This window comes from Carica papaya, chromosome 6 (assembly GCF_054855325.1).
Source record: "Carica papaya isolate Zhongbai chromosome 6, ASM5485532v1, whole genome shotgun sequence".
Classification (NCBI taxonomy): Eukaryota; Viridiplantae; Streptophyta; class Magnoliopsida; order Brassicales; family Caricaceae; genus Carica; species Carica papaya.
In genome coordinates, this window is record NC_142314.1 from 29,398,582 (window position 1) to 29,404,581 (window position 6,000).

Consider the following 6,000-nt stretch of genomic DNA (forward strand, 5'->3'; position numbering starts at 1 on the left):
CACAAAATCCTTAAGAAACATTAAAAATCATGAATTATCACTCAACCGTTCCTTATGACATGCAGGTACAGATAGATGAGAAGAGGAAGACCCCCACTAAACCGAGCAGCCCGGGAGGGTTCGCTTTGAGAGTATGTTGATCGGTTATTTGAGATGCTGAAGAGACTCATCGCTACTCAGCAGACCTGGGAGGAAAGAAGGGAGCTACCTGACCCTCCCCTGCTACCACAGGTTGAGCCACCCCTACAGCGAGAGGATCCCGAGCCACCCCAGTACGACCCTACTCATCCACAGTACCACCCAGCACCACCACAATATGATCTAGTGCCCCAACCATAATACCAGTCGACACCACCACGATATGGCCTGGTGCCCCAACTGCATCACCTGGCATCACCACAGTATAATACGGTGCCTCCACTGTATCATTCAGTACCACCACAGAGCTATTCAGTCCATCTTCAGCACAGTCCAATCCCTCTTCCATGGGACTCAGTTCGTCCCATGATGGACCCAGACTACGTTGAGAGGTATAAATGACTAAATCTATCTACTTTTGAAGGGGGATCTTCATTTGAAGAGACCGAGTATTGGTTAGCTGAGACAGAGAAGACCTTCACGACTATTGGGGTGACTTCCGAACAGAGGGTCATACTTGCAACCTACATGCTGGTGGGAGAGGCAGGCCGCTGGTGGCAACTCAAGCAGGCCACCCTGCCCGTTCCAGTCACTTGGAGATAATTTTTGACGGCCTTCAATGTATAATACTTTCCAGAACATCTCTGAAATCTCAAAAAAATAGAGTTTGCACATCTGTTCTAAAGTGACATGACTGTATCAGAATATACTCGAAAGTTCTTAGAGTTGGGCAGGTATTCCCCTGAGAGCATGATGGATAAAGGCAGAAAGGCAAAAAGGTTCGAATGGGGTCTCTATCCTGAGATCAGACAATAGTTGTACGTGTTTGAGCTCAGTACTTACTCGGCTGTTCTGCCTAAGGCACAGTTAATGGAGAAAAACCTTCACATTTTTTCTTCAGCAGTGGAAAACCTCAAGCCCTCAGCTCCACACCGTAGACCAGCACCTACTGCACCTGTTCAATAGAACAAGAGACCCAGGCTGATGACTCAGGCTCCCCTTCAAATTCCAACAACATGACGTGATAGGAGCTGTCAGTAATGTGGCAAGGATCATGGGAACCGACCCTACCATCACCTCAGCAACACCTGCCGCATATGTGGTAGTGCTCAGGATTATGCAAGGGAGTGCTCGAGGAACCAGAACCACGCTAGACCTTCTATTCAGAGCAGGACTTACAACCTTACTCAATAAGATACAGAAGTTGACCCAGACGTGGTATAGGGTAAACCTAAGAAAGAAATTTGTATTCAAGAGATTCCGGTAGTCTGATACTTTTCATATATATTTTTCGGATGAACTACTTGGACTACTAGTGGACAGAGAAGTTGAATTCACTATACAACTTCAGCTAGGCACCCAGCATATTTTGGTTGCTCCTTACCGCATGAGTCGTGTTGAGATAGAGGAGCGGAGGAAAAAAATCAATGAATTCCAGGATAGTGGATTTATCCGACATAGTGTGTCCCCTTGGGGTGCTGTAGTCACATTTGCAAGAAAGGAAGATAAGACGTTGAGGTTATGTATTGACTACAGAGGTCTGAACAGGATCACGATCAAGAACAAGTATCCCCGCCCCAGGATCGATGACTCTTTTGATCAGTTGTAGGGTGCCCAAATCTTCTCCAAGATAGACTTGCATTCAGATTACCATCAGGTAAAGATCATGATAGAACAGTCCCAAAACAACATTTCGAACTAGGTACGAACACTATGAGTTCTTGGTCAAGCCATTTAGAGTAACTAACGCACCAATCATCTTTGTAGATTTGATGAACATGATTTTCAGACAATTTCTGGATCAGTTCGTCATTGCATTCATCGATGATATCTTGGTTTATTCAAAAAGTAGAGAGAAACACGCTCACTATCTGACTCAAGTGTTGCAGGTTCTCAGAGAAAAGAAGTTGTATGCAAAGCTGAGCAAGTGTGGATTCTACCTTGAGCAGACTACCTTCCTACGACACATCATATCAAAGGATGGAGTGTTAGTGAATCCCAAAAAAGTTGAAGCAGTGCTCAGCTGGGAGAAATTGACATCGGTTAAGAAAATTCGTAACTTTCTGGGGATGACAGGTTGTTACCGCAGGTTTGTGGAAGGATTTTCTAGCCTATCTGCTCCTCTGACTCGGCTCACAAAGAAGAAAATCAAGTTTGAGTGGAACGATGACTGTGAAAGAAGTTTTTTAGAACTAAAGAAACGGTTGACTACTGCACCTTTGTTGGCCTTATCGAGCGGATCAGGTGGATATAGAGTTTATAGTGATGCCTCCTACCTAGAGTTGGGTTGTGTTCTAATGCAGCATGGGAAGGTCATAACTTATGGGTCCATCTAGTTGAAAAGTTATGAGAAAAACTACCCCACCAATGACTTAGAACTTGCCCCAATTGTCCATGCTTTGAAGATTTGGCGCCATTACTTATATGGGGAGACCTTTCAGATCTATACCGACCATAAGAACTTAAAATAGATATTCACTCAAAAGGATCTCAACATGCATCAAAGAAGATGGATAGAACTCCTCAAGGACTATGATTGAAATATTTTATATCACCCGGTAAGGGCAATGTAGTTGCCGACGCACTCAGTAGAAAAAATACAAGCATATTAACTCACTTGATGGTTTCAGAATGCAGGATAATAAGGGCCGCACAACAGGTACAACTTCAGGACCTGAAAAGAGTCACATATTTGGCCTGCCTGAGTGTTCAACCTAGGTTGATCCAGAGAATAAAAAAAAGCTCAGTCCACCGATTCCACCTTAACAGCTCTCAAGAAAGATGCAGAATAGGGAGTTAATTCAAAATTTCAAATCTCTACTGATGGGTTGCTTAGATTTTAGGACAGTGTGTGTGTGGCAGATGATAGTGAGTTGAAAAGGGACATCATGGCAGAGGCCCAAAACTTAAAGTTTGTCATACATCCCAGAAGCACTAAGATGTATCAAAGTATGCGATCCTGATTTTGGTGGAACGGGATGAAAAGAGATGTGACCGAATTTATTTTTAAGTGTTTGGTATGTCAGCAGGTCAAGACAGAGTATCAATGCCCAGGCAGCCTACTTTAGCCATTATCAATTCCGGATTAGAAGTGGGAATATATCACAATGGATTTCGTGACAGGATTGCTTACGGCACGCTCAGGACATAATACCATATGGATAATTATTGACCGGCTCACCAAGTCTTTCCACTTCCTAGCCATCAAGATGACCGACCCCTTGGATAAGAAAACAAGAATGCATATCCGGGAGATTGTCAGGTTACATGGAGTGCTAGTGATAGTGGTGTCCGACAGGGACCCCAAGTTCACTTCTTGGTTCTGGTCTAGTTTTTAGTAAGCCATGGGGATGAAAGTATCCCTTAATACGACATTTTACCCTTAGACCAATGGACAATCAGAAAGGACGATCTGCACACTGGAGGATATACTCCGAGTTTGTGTTCTTAACTTCGAGGACCATTGGGATGATCATTTACCCCTAATAGAGTTCGCCTACAATAATAGCTACCAAGAGAGTATTGGTATGCCTCCGTATAAGGTGTTGTATGGTCGTCCATGCAGATCACCGATCTGTTGCGAAGAAGTTGGTGATAAAAAATTGTTCGGTCCAGATCTTGTAAAGGAAACTGTAGCCAAAATAGTTTAGATGAAGAAGAATATTCAAACGGCTCAGAGCAGACAGAAAATTATGTGGATACCTAGAGGAAGGATTTGGAATTTGAGAAAGGTAATAAGGTATTCTTTAAGGTCACTCCTTTCAAAGGAATCAGTAGGTTTGGTAAGAGGGGGAAACTAAATCCTCGGTTCATTGGACCATTTGAAATCTTAAACAAAATTGGCACCGCCGCCTATAGATTGGCACTGCCTCCAGAACTATCCAAGGTCCATAATGTGTTCCATGTGTCTATGCTACGCAAGTACAACCCGTACCCCTCTCACGTCATGCCCCACGAGCCTTTTTTGCTCTAGGAGGATCTGTCCTACAAGGAAATACAAATCGGTATTGTGGACTGAAAGAGTAGAGTACTTTATAACCGGAAAATTCTCTTTATTAAGGTCCTATGGTAGAATCACACACTAGAAAAGACCACATAGAAGCTAAAATCAGACTTCAGAACTCAATATCCCCGACTGTTTGATTGAGTGAGAGAGAAACAAATTTAAGGGACCAAATTTCTTTTAAAGGAGGAGAGTTGTTATACCCTAAATTAATTAATTTTAATTAAATTAAAATTAATATATAAATATATATTTTTTAGTTTTTGAATTTTATTTTAATGTAAAAATGAAGAAAATTAATTAGAGGATGAAATTGAAAATAATTTTAGAAAAATGGGTGAAACTTTGGGTTATGGGGGTTTTTTTGAAAGAAAAATCAGAAACCGATGGTCAAAAGGCAATTTAAGGATATTGTGCCATGTAGGACTCCCAGTCAGTAGCCCCGACGAACCGGAGCGCGCTGCTTGGTAAACCACACTGACGCGGTGCCACACGGGAGGCCACACTGGCGATCTGCATATCCGCGATCGGACGGTCTAGATTCATTCCAGCGCCCACGGATGGCCCAGATCCGTTCCCTCCCCAGAAGTGATCGGACGATCAGATTTAAACGCGATGAGCGGTCCCGATCTACTTTTTATTTAAACGTGATGAGATAGCCCAGAAAAAATCGCGATGAACGGTCCAAATTAAAAAGGGACGGATATAAATAACCCTCTTCATACCAAACCCTAACCTTATCCGCAAGACCCCCCCCCCTCCGTCAGAGAAGAAGACTTAGCCGCCAGGAAGGAAGCTGACCTCCACCGCCGCCGCCGCACCGGAGCCACTTCGACCACCAAAAGAGGTAAAACTTTTCTAATTTGCTCGAAATTTAATTTTAAATACACTCATGGCCAAATCAGAGCAACAGGACCAGCAGATTGGCTAAAAACTGCAGATAAAGCTCGGCCGAGCCACCACGAAAAATTACAAAAATCGCCTTCGATGAGGCCCTTCTCGATTTTCGTTTTACATAATTCTTCCACCATTTCCTTCTCTATAGGTTAATCAAAGTAAAACACCCAACCACGAAGGTGGCCGGCAAAGTCGCCACACCAGAGAAACCCACTGTCGGTGAGTTTCGATTTTTTGATTTTTTTTAGCCAACTGAGGCATCTTAACGTATTTTTTTAACAATGATTGGTAATAAATCGGCCGAATTCGGTTGAAAATGACCAATTTGAAGCAAACTACTGTCGTGGGCAGTGGTGTCGTTGCTAATGCGTGGCGGAGTCGCCATACCGAAATTCCAGAATTGGCCAAAAAGGGTTTCTAACACTGATTTTGGATTTTTTGAGATATTTTTAGATACTTAAAGCACGTTTTAGTCCCAAAAAAAAAATTCAGAAAACTTGAAGATCGCTTATAGGAGCAGTCAAAAGTTTAGCATTTCAGACAGCAATTTGGGTAAAAGTCCCTTACCTTATTTCCTATTATGGAATTGAAATTTACCTTTAAATAATATGGTATTTTGTGAAACTTAAAAACATTCATAATTAATTACATGTTACTAATAGAGTCGGAATTGTTATTTACTGTTGTTTGTTATGTTTAACCGATTGCCTGATTTTACAATTTTTGAGTACATGATAATACACTGAAATTAGTATGATGATGCGATTATATTCTTTTGATGCATGTTTTTCTTGTTTTTTGTGACTATGTTGAATTGAAAAACTGGAAATTAAAAGAAAAAGGGAAATTATTTGATCAAGTGGATGGATAAAACAGCAATCTTACTGGATATCCCGGGAGATGGTGAACGGACCGGGTATATAGGGAACCCTACCGTAAATATTATCTCATACCGAACGGGG